Here is a 15,590-nt window from a genome sequence, read left to right on the forward strand (position 1 = left end):
TTGCCCTCTTGGAATTGTGAATTGCTAATATGTACATGCGTACTTATTTTTTCGGTAACTTATTATGCTGTTTTCTACCATGGTCGTAAGAACGAAAAAAAAATAGCCAATGACATATATAGATTACGAAATATTTTTTGACTATTCATTATTTTTGTGAAAGTTTAAGTTAGCAGCGTGTGGCAGCTGCAAAATAAAAGGCGTATACTGAACCCGATTCGTTAGTATACCTGCAAAACATACTATCTACAAGCGGTTCCGGGCAATCTTACTCGACAGTGCTTAGGCTTTCTATACTCATTTATAATACTGTCGATTTCGACATGAGCACGATGCCATTTTCTCAGCTATAACACACTATAATAAACTTATTTCTAAATAATAAAAGACCTACCGGAACTTTTATAACGGGGAACTTTGGCGCCTCGCACTTGCTATGATCGTCACCTATCCTCTTCTATTTTTCGTATTCAAAAAATAATAGCTATAATATTTAATACGAATACCCCTCTTAAACTGGCAAGGGTGTTAAGCTTATCAATTATAACCCGTCATTAGACGCCGATCAGAGACCTTGAAGGATAGATATAACAAAATGTATAGATTTTCTACATATAGTTGAAACTGCTCAGCATCAGTACTCCGCTAGACCTACAAGTAAAGTTGAAGATAGTTCTAATGGGTAGACTTGCTTGTTTATTAGTAGGAAGGCGCAACGTACATTTTATAAGAACTGAAGAAACTGAGTAATATCCTCGTAGATGTATTAACACGCAAATCATAACTCGAATATTTCGAGTTAATTCGGGGAAGTTGCAGATTCGGTACACGCAGTGTTTCGAATTTCAGGAGAAACGCAAACATTTCTAACGCTACTACATAACTGGCAGATCTAGCCTTGATATAAAAGCTGTCATTTTATTACAAACTTAGCTCACAGACTCTCCTGCACAACTCAGACTTCGGTTTGTGTACAACAGGCCATTTACAAAAAATAACTTATTTTCACGTACTAATGGGTGCAACAGAAAAATAATTTAGAGCCAAAGCGAGATCGTGCCAGCTTATTGTTACTCGTTGGATTACGCTTTAATAAATTACAAGTTTTTTTTTCTTGCAACGCAGTGATGATTAACTCTACGCACGCTTAAGAAGGGTTGCATGACCTTATTCAAATTTTTCACAACTAGTTTAAGTTCCTGGCAAAGGATAAAATCGTCCGAGTTTTTTGGACTTTTGTTTGCCAACTAACGCGACGTTCAATTGGCCATGGCAGTAATGCTTTCAAGTGACGGAAAGGTAATGTTTCAGTTTTCGCGTTCCACCGCAAATAGAGGTCGTTCCGTGGTCTAGCTAAAATTCGATTTTTAATCAGGATATAAAACGATTTTCTCTATTCGGCCCTGAACCGCTAGATAGGAACGCTTGAGGTCATTTGAGTCCATTGCTTCTTCTTTTCGCCAATCGGAGATAATCAAGACAGTTTTTCAGTCACAGACCCGGGTCATGGGAGGTCGTAATCCCTGGCGCTCAGTAGCCGCGAGGTGCTTGAGGCCTGTCGGGTCAAAATGCACCTGTCTTTCTCGAGGGGTGTGCAAACCCGGGAGCGGGAAAAAAAAAGTCTGCTTCTGTACCAACGCCATCTGCACAGTTATTTTCGTGCATCCATGCAATCATCCCATAAAAGCTATACGTAATTAAAATAACAGGCTGTAATAAGGTGTAAAGCCGACTTTGTGAAGGCGAAGCAGCTGAACAGCGTCAGGGTTTCGCGACTGCTTACTGCTCTGTGTACGTTCTGTTCGCTCGCGGACCGCTTCCAACGATTGAGTTTCGGTTAAAGGCAAGCTAATTCGTCTGAATTATCGAATAGGACTAGCAACTGAAAAATATCAGTAACGATGTGTGCGTATATGTTATATTATTTAAGTTGCTAGTCTCGGACTGCGCGTACAATTACAAGAGCTGTTCGACCTTTTTGCACCACGTACGTGCACGATACAGCAAGCAAAAGCTGACTCTAATACCATACCAATCTATCTGATTCAACTTCGATGGACGCTAGCAGATATACGTAGTGGGAGTTAAAACGACTGGAATACGTAGCCATTAAGTAGGAAGGTTGCATAAAACTAAAAAGGTCCCATTTAACGAACATACGAATCACTGCTACGGCTTGGTACAGTGGCCTGAAGAAAGCCTTGTTACTTTGAAATACTTGTAATATATTAGAATACATGTATGTCTGAAATGCATGTAGATTTATCAGTTGATACAAATCGTTATCTATACTTTTTGATGATTTATAATTCGTAGTAATATGACATCTTAATATATCTCTACTAGATCTTTTGTTGCCCTATGTAAGTAGCAACGTAAGTTATCAGCCAAAGATGCATTATATATTTCGACAGCACCAACTTTGATCACCAATGACATCTTAATCTACTTTTGCATTGCAGCTCAGAAGGCAACAACGGTAACAACTCTAGGCCCACCACCATATTTTTTTCCAACCACTTTGAGTATCACTCGCGTAACCTGCACTAAGTTAACCATGCATCAAGAATCGTTAGGCTACGCCTTCTTTCACGATCTTTTTTTGCGTAGAAACGATATAACTGTATGAACAATTATAACACGATAATCCATCCGGTTGAAAAACAGAGCAACATTTACAAAATACCTTGCCCTACCATTACAGCGGGCAAACGCCCATACACTCCCCCCAGTAGAAACGTGTTGACTATACGATGCTATTAAAACTACACCCGTCCTAGTAGATCTCGGCGGTTTTTCTCGTAATGAGACAACTTCAAGTTACCGACCCGGTGTCGGTAAAAGAAAGATTTTTATCTATTCAGGAACTATTATGTAAGGGACTTTCATCCAGGAGAAGGTAAACATAGACAGTTGCTGTTGCATAGGCCCTTTGTTATTTAATCTATTAATAACGAACTGCAATTATTCATATAACTATCGTGTCCTTAATACCTATGTCGACGGTCAATTGACCTTGGACAGTGTCTGACGTACATACATGATCCTCGCGACTCTAATTAACGCCCGTAACAACGTATTTAAACCAAAATAAAGAGCAAATCGCACAGAACTGACAACTTTTGATATTTTTGGAAGGCCTACGTCTTTCACAGCCACGCTTATTATTACACGGTATAAATAATTACTTTGTTCTCGATATGACAGCGTTATAAACTACAATAAAAATCTGCAGATTAGGTTAATCTGTTAAAGTTAGAGTGCGTAAGTTAGAATGAGACTTACTAGAGTAATATCGAGGGAGAAAATGGCTGTCGATAGCAGCGGCGTAATGAACACGACCATCGTCATTGTCGCTAGGTCTCCGGCGTAAATCTCGCTAAAATTAATACTCAGATAGATAAGATTCATGTGAGATTTTTAATAGTCGTTTGCAAAAGAACTGCCGGTGGTGCAGCTTGAAATAGTACAACAAGGCATCGCGGGACGCCTTCAAAGCAGCGGTTTTAAGATGGGACCAACTAATAAACATGTAGCTCATATGCGCTTAATTTTTGGCATTTCGCTCCTGTGCTTGCTTCATTTGTCACTAGCCTTCAGCGAGTAGCGAAATGTTTACGGTAAATTGTGCTTTCGTAGATTTATACGCATCTACAGAAGTAATCGAAAGGAAAACCCAAAGGTGGTCAGGGGACTTTTCTTCTATGCAGTCGAAGTGCTCTGTCAAACTTAAGACCAGAAATAGACAATTTGAGAGACGGTTTATTGGCAAGCTGTATACCTTGCTTAGTTGGCTTGCGTCCCGCTACTACGTGTAGTCTTCGTTCGTCCACAGCTAGCCGGTACCGAGGCTGGATCGAGTGCCGTCCAGACCGGGAAGGAGCTACAGAGAAGGCGCAATAGGGTGCTCCTTTTTCTAAAAGCAGCATACGCCTTTCGCGTTGAGCACCGTCCCCTGGCTCCAGCATATCCTGTTTCGCGTCTTTCTCTTGAGTCTTGCCCCCAGATGCAGGCAGATACAGAATGGCAGTTCCATGCGGGAACGCGCGATGAACGAACGGCATCGATCGAGCAGCAATGAGCAGAGTGGCGGCAGCCTGAGCTTACGTGTTAAAGCACTACTGCATAAAAATTATAAGGAAAAGGTACAGCAGAAATGTATATTCTTCTTTAGATGGAGAAAGGCAGCAAAAAGGAATTCATCGGACATAGGAGCCGCAAGTAACTGTCGTCAAAAAAAAGCTGTGGTCAGGCCCTGAACGATGAGCACCGCCAGGCAAACGGGAAAATGACTCCCGCACTTAGGAAGTTTGCTCCCTATAGCAGCAGTGGATGGGCTAGCAACTTGCTTGAATCTCCTTCGTTCATTGTATCTCAGTCGGGGGAAAACCTGGCCCGTGTAGAGAAGCGATCTGCTTTTTGCTTTTTTTTTTTTTTTTTTTTAATGCAGTATTATATCGAATAAAGGCACTTAAAATCATCACCTAGATCATCACTACCACACATTATCAGCCACTGTAAATACAACGGCATAGTAAGAGATAACGTTTGGGCGTAGCTTTTTAACGATGTTACATGTCTACAATTGCCTTCCTAGTCAATTCAATAAAGTTGTCGGATACACCCAAACGCACGTATCAAATGATAAAAGCAAGTATTCTGAACACGACGCTGGTACTAAGGAGCGTACAATTTAGTGGACTTCTAATTTATAAAGGTCATGTTATGCATACGTTCACGAGGTTGCTGAAACCTATTTTTCCTTTCACATAAATGATGGTTCGAGACGTACGCAGAAGCAAGTAGCGTTATATCAGTGAGACGCAAAATAATCGTGTCCTATTTTGCGAAGGTTAATTGTGTGTTCCCTAGTGTTAAGGATCACCTAAGCTTCAGGGTACTGTCTGTTACCAAGGTGAAGGCCCAGAAACAAGAGCTCTTCCCGTTCAGAAACCTCAAAGACATCCGTGAACCAATTCAATTTACCATGTCTCGTTTCGATACAGTGCTAAATACTAATATAAAGGACCGTTCAATCTGATTAGTTAATCATGTGATAAGATAGATCCCCGCTTATAGTGCCAAGTCGCGATACGGTTTACTGACTTGTATTTAATTCTACTTGGCTATAGTGTAGAAGAACGGTTCAAAGACCACAAGTTTTACAAATGTAACTTATCAATTCGTTGTGACAAGCGCTAGACAGTCTTGATCTTCAAATGAACTGTTGTTAACGGCGCAGATTCATGGTTTATGCTTAACAACCCGATGTCTTCTATGTTCTATATTTACCGTATATCGTTTTTATGTTGATGCGTAGTATTTTTTTTAAGTAGTTTTAGTTTTATCAGAGAAGAATACAACCGTAGCTGGCTTTTCAAAACTAAATACAGCGACTTTTTTTAAAAATATTTTTAGTTGTATCACGAGAAGTAAGTTACGAGTAATCACTGAAAGTAAGTTACTAGTGCATTTGCTATCAAAAAATTTTAAACTATGTATTTACGTTAGTTGAGGTAAAAATTGTGTGTACTAATAGATGCAACGGACTCTATCAATAAGCAAAGATCTTTACTGCAACTCCAATACTTGAAGTGAGAGTCCCCACCGCCTTTGAGAACAGGTATCTATGAGTACTAGAAAACATAGATTCGCTATTTTTTTCAAATCAGCCTATTTAGGTGGGGTAAACAATTTCCAGGTGTATGGAATCGTTTAGAAGTACCTGAAACTCGTCCTAGCTTTTTCTCAAAGTCTTTTCATGGTATTTTAAGGACAGGTTGTGTAAATGAACGTCATACAGTTGCCTGACTTTTCGAATTTTTTATTTGTATTTATATAACGCAATGATAGATATGTTATGGACGCGGATAGAACTCAATTGCATAGGGATAGTATAAACAAAATACTCCGCTGTATTTCTGTCGTAAAGTCTGCACACCTGATGTTTGCCATCAGTAGAGAAAGGTTTTTGCTGACACCATCTATGGACTCACCGTAACAGTTGTGCACGAATATCTTCTGAATGAAGAATGAGAGTGAGGCAGCATCGGAGTTGTCGTTGAGCTCTCGCTACTTGAATGATAAACCTCACTGACTCAATCAGCCATACCACTAGCGGGAGTGTAAACATTCTCTGCCCAAGCTGACGGCTAGCTGGTCCCTAAAACGACTTTTTGGGTCAATCTTGCACGATTTTTGTAGGTTCTCGGAACTCCTCTTGGTCAATATCTCTTCTTGGCGGTCGCAGCGTCAGCCACGTTTATTCCAACAAACACCCCCTTTTCCCATGTACGCTCCGTGTTCTACCTCTCGTTTCCGTCCATCCAAAACATCCATCAACCTAATTCTGTCAACCTTTGCCCCGAACTCACCTAACTGGTCTGCCCTAACACAAGGTCTTAGTTGTAGCCTTCTTGACCCCTGACTCTTCCAGCAAAGAATACAATGTTCCTTGCCTGAATATGGGGTTTAGGCAAGGCGTGGGGTGGGGCTGGTTGGAGAACTGTTGGATAACGACAGCGAAGAGGATAAGCGTACGAACGAACCAAAGGAGTGATAAACGGGAATCGGAGCGGCGAACATGAAAGCAAAGGAGAAATGCATTTGAGCCGGTGTCTCGGCGACATGCCCAGCCACAACAGCAGGCTGGCTATTCGGCAAAAAGCCCAGCAAGAGCAGAAAAGACAACAACAACACATTGGAACGTTAAGAGTCTCCGTTCTTGGTACCCTGTCGTTTCGCTTTGCGTGTCTGTTTTCTATTTTTTGCTCACTACTTTTGCATTTTCACGCTCTTTAGATCTCGATAAGAAACATCGAAAGCGGCAGAGTCGAACAGATGAGGCAAGATTCGCGGGCAAGTACGCGCATACGGCAGCTCCGACAAAGATCGCATGGCAGCAATAGGGGCCTCGAAGAAAATATAGCTTCATCCGGATGCGTCGAACGCAGCAGACAGGCTATCGACCGACCTACATTCCGATGGAAACGGTACAACGAAATTGCCTGCAGTCGCCCTAGCAGCAGACGATGAAAAGATGAGTGGTCCTGATAGGGAGATGACACAACAAGTCACCATGACCAGCTCAAGCAAACGTAAATAATACGAACATAGTTTCAGGCCCGGTTACCTCAGCGACCCGTTTAGTAAACGTCAAAAACCTAGCGGATTTTGCTCGGTTCAAGTAGCGTCTCGCGGGTTTGCTTTCCTGTTCAAGTACTTTTGCCTCCCCTTTAAAGAAAAATAAAAACTCTCTTTTTGTTGTTTCCCCGCACAATCGTCTCAAGACGACAATATTGGCTCCGTAGCGAATCGGCGGATCTGTCGATCACTGATTTTTTCTGGGTAGAGACTGGAAAGCAGTTGATGAAAAGTAACAGGCAGCACACAGGGATAGGGAAACACAAACTAATGTAATTCGTTTGTTTTGAATTTGGTAACGTTATAGTATGGCCATCTTTCTCAGTGTTGTACAATACAAAAGTATCTAATAGGATGTTCGTAGTGTTGTCGCCTGATATTTTTCTGGATGTAATTGAAGGTCCCATATTAAAGCACCGTTATACAAATGTATACTGAAACTATAGAAAATGAATGAACAAGCCATTTTCGCAAATAAATCACAGTACTTGAATTTGTTGAAGGTTTGTTAGCTTTTGTAGTGCATAGGGTCGTTTTGTCGAAGACGAATATGTGTAGCCTTATCCGTACTAGTCACTGTAAGATCAGAAACTTTCGCTGTGTTCACGCAATGTCCTTAACTGACTGCTTCCGGTAAGTTGAGGGTCGGACAAAGCGAGAAATGAAAATGTCATCCAGCAGCTAGCTAACACCACAGTGTAAAATAATGAATAAGATTTTTTCATTGTATAAGGTTAAAGTAAGCATTCTATAATGTTTCGACATGAGTCTGTCTTCTCAGCTCGGCTTTCATTGGTTTTGTCAAATCTTTGACCGGTGAGGTAGGTACTGAACGGAGCTCAGAAACGTGAAGTATCCCATTTGGCCCATAAATGAAGGTCACTTATTTTTCTAATTTAATTTTCTTAACATCGCGTAACTGCACGGCTACGCTCACTCAAATATAATTACATGTTTCAGCGGCATTGATTCCCACGGAGCTTGAAATAATATTTTCACTGCGGGATTTTCGGTGCCGAGAGGTTCCAATCCCTACCAGATACGTGAAGCTTCTGACGGTACTGCGACGCGTTTGGTTTTCAAAAGTCTTACTAATCCATACCACAAAACCGACGCTAATATCTTTAGGATCTTTTGTTGCACAATCAGAAAAAGGCCCACTTTGAATAGATTCCACTAAACATTTAGAGATTATTGACGTTTGACTGTAATTTGGAAAGGTACGCGATTATTCGGTGGACTTATGCGCGCAACTTACGTCCCTCATCCATATATTAGCAGACCATGCCATGCTTAGTTAGTTGATTTGTAAAGAGCCCCCCCGAGACTGCATTAGCCGGCTGTAGTCGTTGAAGTCTGACTCGGTCAAGCGCTTCCCGAGAAAGCATGCCCTGACCGAGAGGGATTAAGCGTGCCCTAATCTTCATAAGACAGCTTCTTATTCCATCGTTTGTTCCGAAGACCTCTAGGAGTACAAGGTTGGAGAGAAAATGACGAAACAGAAAGAAGCGGTTAGCAAAGGAAAAAACGGTGTGTTTTGAGCCCACAATAGTAATGTTGGCCCAGACCGTCCCTCAGCGTCGATGACCGACTATACTCGCCCGCTATCTGTGGTCGCGCCTCATCAAGCGTTGCTATTGGTTCGTTCGGCGCACTCCTCCTGTGGCAGGATGCCAGTGGATGTGCAGTCCGCCGTCTGAATTGGACTGGTAGCCAGCCATTCTCATTATTGCGTTTGTCGGGCAAACCCTCTTCAGTGAAGGAAAACGATCCTTTTTCCGTCTCCGCACGGCCTTGCCACTTTTCCTTTTAGCCTTCGCTTCACCCCTAGGATCATTGGAAGCATCAAACAGAGAGATACACAAGCGGGGAAAAGCAGCAGTCGACAAAATAAGCGAGAAGGTGGTTCCCAAGAGGAGCCTCAATCAGCGTAACTCGATTATATTCGCGACTAATAAACCGTGTCGGTTGAGACCCACTCCATGACATGATCTCCTTGTCCGTGTGTTAAATCCTCTCCCTTTATAAATTTTCTATGTGCGGACTGGGCCCTTCCCTTACCTACTTGTCTCTCAACATAGAGCGCAACCTTCCAGCTCGTCTTTTCGTCGATACCCTCTTTGGAAGCAAGAAGCGCATCGCACTAGATGAAACTGTTTTGTCATCGCGGGTGCTTATTGGACGATAGCAAGTCAGTCTGTGGAAATCCGCTCATTCAGAGCTCCTGCCGACTCGATAAAGTCGCTCAAATATATACAGAGACAACAGCATGCAATCAATACAAGAAGTCGCTGAAAGGGGAGACAAAAATAAAAATTACCCATCGGTCATTCCTGACACGATTAACAAGCGACGTAAAAAACAAATAACTAAAACGTATTTAGCAATACGTCAATAATCAATACAAACATATCTGACCGGTCAGTGACGACTTTGGTTATTGGAAGATAGAAATTATAATGCATAGCAGATTTGGTTTAAATGAAATCGTTGGGTCGCACCTTTGGAACGAGAAAAGCGTGCAGCTTCATTCAGCGTTCTGTATACATTACATACGCCGCAATTCGTACTTCTAATAAAGTAAAAATTGTTTATTTTATACATACGAATGGTTTAAGATTAAATTAGGTTTATGGGTTAGGTCTAGATCTGCGGCAAAAGTTGCCAATTGCTCCAAATTGATCAATCGTATATATTGCAATTTGCGTAGTATTATTTTGAACTGCTTTGTAAGAAACTAAACACTTTTTGTCGAAAGAGCATAGAAATTTCGAAATTAAACTGACGGCTCTTATGGGATATAATTTACCTTTATTTAGAATATGTACATCCATAAGAGAATAGCAGATTTGTGTGTAGAGGCTACTGAATTTTTCGTCGAACACAGCGTAATTGAAAAGAAAAAGTCAACAAACGCAACACGTGTTAAAATGGAGGCAAAAATGGCGATCGGTTTGAAAATGTATTGCACAAAGTTGTGAAAGAAGCGTTGTAAACGAATGACAGTTTTCAAAAGATAAACTTTATGGTCGAATTGAGAGCTAATCATCATTGAAGCTGAGCTTAAAGTACAACTTCGATCGCATGTTCAATATAGCTGTTATGTTCGCCTGCTGCTTAATAGACTTGAACCACGATTGAACCCGTTCCGCTGGCTGTCGTCAGGTGAATGCCACATTCAACGACGGAGCAACTGCTCATATGAATTTCGGGATCGCTTTACAACGTTGCCTGCCGGAAAAGTGTAGGGAACAGGGATGGACGAGGAACAGGAAGTCAAGATGCCTCCGTCTGATCCGGAAAACAAACGAGCCATCGTATCGAACTATGGCTTTCAATCGAATTCCAGATGACTCTCACTGACATCAGTATGGAAGGTCAGCTTGACGGTTGTATCTTCAGGGTCTCATCGTGGAAAGCCCATCTGTGCGCTGTCACGTACGGCCGAATGTGGTCTGGCTTCTTTCCACTGCCGACGCAGCGAGAAGGTGGCTTTAGGGAAGGTCCCCTTCAGATGGAAAGAGAACGTCCTACTCATGTACACGGAATAGGCTATGTTGTCCTACCTGACATCTTACTAGATAACTTATTCTGTAGTCTCTTGTTTGGCTATTGGGCCACTTGGTATGTTTCAGCACTGCGCTTGATGCTGTAACAACAGGTTCAATTGATAAGACACTGCGATACTGCAGTTTCATTTTCGAGCCATTCGACTGCCTGCGTATATGCACCAGTGTTTGCATCAGTAGTCTACAAGTATGTAGAGCTAGGCTTTTTTCTCTAATGTTCCACGTTCGTAAGGCAAATTAGATGAAATAAGTTTAGGCTAAGAGAACCTAGGCTGTCTGGTTTTAGCCTCGCTATTCATTAAAATAACTTAATCATTGCTTGTATTAGCGTTTTCCTTGAACGAAAACATCTGACGGTGACCCAAACGGGACCGAAGTTGATGCCGCCGTGGAGCCATTTTTGTATTCGTTAATTGTCCTTGACGTGACGTTAAAGTTAGTGTAAGTCAGAACTTAGTTACGCAGGTTTGCATGTCTTCAGTTAGTTGTAGCAGGATGTCATTTCTCGTATCTATGTTTAGATATAAGACTAAGCAAGCGTTTGCTTGTAGCCATTATACACCAGATTTTAGAATACTACTATAAAATCTGAGAATTATAGAACTTGAACGGAATTACAAAAACAAGTAGTTTGCGGACTCGTAACTTATCTAGTTTAGGTAATGATTTGGCTAATTCAGTCTACTTCTTACAACAACTGCTCGATTCCCATGCGCCTGGTAAACATTCTACTTATTATCTCACTATAATAATACGTATTAATTATACGCAGGTATAATCTCATTATAAGTAGTGATTGGAAATGTATGATAGCAGACAACTGGATTATCGAATTTATAGTGTCTCATGAACTCATTAAGGATTATTTGAGCGGTTTAGGCATTTAGTTTGAACTGCTATGAGGCCTGCGCACACTGCTGAATAAATATACGGGGAAATTACTACAGGGGCATATACGGATTACCTAATCCTACTGATTCATTTATCCAATGCAAAATTTTTAGACTAGCTTTCGTGCTCTCTTCGAGGCTAACGTTGACCCACTGTAGACCGGTCTTCTGAAGAAATTGTTAGTATTTTTTTTAATCATGTACACAATGTAATAACCATCTTCAAACGTCATTCAGCTAGCTAGATGACTTCAGAAATTAATCTGAACCAATTACGTTTACGCTAACGAAACGAATAGTTTCGTATCTCCAATAATTTGATCAAAAGCTCTTTCTGCTCAGTTAAGCCATTATTTGATATATTTACACTTTAGCTTCGTTGCGTAAAACAATCTAGATCGTGCCGGGTTCTTGTGGTAACTTACCGATCCAAACTTAAATTTCGTGACAAAGCCCAAATCTCAAAAAAAAAAATACATAATAGCAAACTCATGGAATCCTATTGGTACCCTGATATTGGAATCACTGATTTCGGGCAGGCTATTATGACCGAACCTCTTCAAGCTTTCAGTTCATTTAACGCATCGCCATTGTATTGGCACTACTACTATATGGAGATCATGCTTGTCAAAGCTGTGAGAATCTAGCGCAAGCTGTTGATATTTTGGTGAAACAGATCTAGCTCGTAGTTCGTATAAATTCGCAAAAAATCGATAAAGAAACAATTAATGCTTTTGAAAATTCGAGCAGAAAGAAGCCGCTGAATACAAAAGGGTTTTTTCCTTCGAGGTTATCAAGCGACCGTGTACCTTACAAATCATCCGTTTAGTGAAATAGCACTTTTCAGGTTATCTGTAACGTCGAACGATAAGCCCTCCGGGTGCGGCAAGCATCTTAGAGTTTTTACGTCGCACAAAAGCAGCGTTATCTTGCGCCATTTCGATTATTGTGACAACGATAATGAGTGAAGAATCAAGTGTTATGTTAAATGCTTATACTAACACTAACTTTCGAAGATTCAGCTTCACGGGGTCAAGAGTTACTTGATAAAACTTACTTTTAGCGCGTACGATCCAAATCCAAATAAATTACAGATAATTGCTTAGTCTAACATGGCACCCTTCTTCATGAAAAGCTTGCAAGTGATCTCTAGGGCAAATTTTAATAGCTCGGATATACTCCATCAAATGGTATTTAAGCAGCTATTAAACTTGGCGTTTACGGTATAGAATTGAAGGGACCCACTGTGAAAACCTTCAATGAATGCACCTCGTACCCTATTCAATGTCCCAATAATAACAGTATCCAAATTAGCTGTACATATAAAGTCTAGAAATACTTCAGTGAGTGACAAATTAAAGATGTAATTCGAAAGAAACATAAAACTCTCATAGTTTCAATTACACTTATCCGATCGTCATCGTGGTTCACCCTTGTGTTATTCGATTTGTACTTAAATTTACTCACACGGTGTTCCGTTCGCGTTCGTTAACTTTTCGAATTTAAATGAATTTTTTGGAAAATAACATAAAAAGAAACACTGCCCTGTTCTTGTAGCTAAGTAAATACAATCTTTGAATATTTTAGAAATTTCCAAATAAATCACACGAATGAAATTATAAGTCCACCAATATTCGTTCGATCCTCCGCACGTTTAAACGATGCCCGATTTCGCTTACTCTGTGATTGCCTTCATTGTCAGGGCTGTTTAATGTATAGTTTGCGAAAATCCAAGCCTGATCTGCCGAGTGAATGTGTTACTATTTTGCTCACTAAATAATGTTTGTTCTCAAATCGAAACAAAGCGGTGCAAAGGACGGCATAATTTTCTAAGATGTCTCAGCATTTGCAATGATGTGTGCAGGAACATTTAAGGTCATTACTCCTCAACTTAAAAATAATCAAATCACCTACAGTAGCTTGCAAAGTAACGTGTTGTGTAAGTAGCAAGGTAGACTTGGTGTGCACTAACGGTAAGCCGTAGTTACATGCATGTCAAGTAAGCTTAGAATGCAAACGTGCCTTTAAACTTATACACAATTTTTGCATGGGCTTAGGCGGCGATGGAATTGTTCAGGTGGCTGGTTTTCTATCAAATCTAACAGGTAGGCTAGGTGAAAATGTCGGACGGTTTCACAAAAACCTTGACGTTCTAAGGCCAGCCGCCGATAGCAATTCTGCCTTCTTCTATAAGCAAGTCCGTCAGCCAGGGATAGGATTTTCTGCTGGTAACTTCTTCTACGATGGTGTACATCGTAGCATCGAACGCCAATACTAGAACGATTTTATTTTTTTATCTTGTATATTTACTTTGTATCCTAAATTCTTTGATCAAAAAAACCAATACCAACCTAATCTCATTAGATACAGACTTACAAACTTTAATAGCAAGCGTGAGTAATATCAATTTTTTCGAGCCGAGAGCGAGTTTTCTCAAAAATCGTTCATGCCCAGAGATAACTCAAGGGAGTATTTCGGAAGAAGTATTTGCTATGACGATTGAGATATATATTTCAATAGCACCTCATTCCAATACACCGGCTGAGTATACTTTTTATAATCGTTCGCGCCCGTTAGTATAGGTGAAACTTTACCGTCTGTTACAATCTGCCTGCCAATGGAAAGTAGCCACAAGTGTTGTGGAAACAACGTTTTATGCAGTTGGGCAAACGAAGATAGGGAACAATAATCAAAAAATGATCAGCCCCTCCGACTCTCTGCTGGTCAGATCCTTGCGGCAACAGATGTTACGAGAATTTATGCGTCAACATCGGTAGGGCGCCTTCGACTCGGAAGTACGGCTTCGTTCTTCTGCAATATTTTTTTTTTTTTTAACAACACTACCTTTAATCACTGTCGATCGTCGCCCAGCGATTGGCTATGTTCGAGAGAAAGCAGATACGAGTGTTGTAAAAAGTGCACACCTAAAAACCGTGTCCCAACTAGCTTTGTGCTAGTCCGAGCGATCGAAAACTCTCATGTTTGTACTTGAAAGCAGCTTAAATCTATATCCGTATATTCAATACGTACATGTAAGTTAGATAAGTTAAGCGGCTGGCAAAAGTATAACGACTGTTGTAGTTTAACTGGTGTAAAAGTGTACTCTGACAGTTATTGCTCCGTGCGCATCTGCCGGGACGCGCGGACGGAATTTGACGATTTTCTTTTTCCAAGGTAAAAGGCAGTTGAAGGAATAGCAATAATAATGATAAAGGCACGATATTATTATATTAGAGTTCAGGTCAAGTTAGGTAAATTTCTATGGTTTATAACATTTTCGCTTAAAATGACACCGAAGACATGTTACGCCAGATACTAATTTTTGTTCGTTAAACGACGATCGACTTCGTGTTGTAGATGCACTTCGATAGGATGGCGAACTGGAAATAGATCGACTTCAACAATAGACTTCGTTATGTTCGATTCGCAAACGTCTGTCTATATTATTTGTTGAATAAAGGTGTAGAAACGATGCTGTTACTGCACTCTGTTGTACGTGTTTCGCCTAAATTGCTAAACTGTATTAGGACATAGAGAATCATATGATGTCTTGATTCACTTTAATTTAGGGCATCTAATGCTAGGCACAGGGATAGAATTCACGAAAGATGCCCCGTCATCAGTACAACCCAGAACGCAGAATATTCTCGATAGACTTCACAGTTCTCAATTAATTCGCAGCTAAGACGCGAACACAGGACACAAAATACACGAATGTAGGAACGGTGCTCAAAAAACATAGCGAAACAACGAAACTGCGAAGAAGCGAAAGATCAGGAAAATATTGTTAGGCCTTATAGCCAGTGAACTTCCCACGGAGACAACGAATGTATAGTAGTGGTGCAGGCCTTGTTGAACAGCGTGAAGAATCATGTTCTCGTACGAGCAGGTAACAGGTAGTAGGTGACCTTAAAAAGCAGGCTAAAATAACGTTTTTTTTTTAGCGAAAAGTCCTTGTAGTGAACAAAAGCCGACCGTTTTGTACGCA

Source organism: Varroa jacobsoni, unplaced genomic scaffold, assembly GCF_002532875.2.
Source record: "Varroa jacobsoni isolate VJ856 unplaced genomic scaffold, vjacob_1.0 scaffold_281, whole genome shotgun sequence".
NCBI classification, from domain to species: domain Eukaryota; kingdom Metazoa; phylum Arthropoda; class Arachnida; order Mesostigmata; family Varroidae; genus Varroa; species Varroa jacobsoni.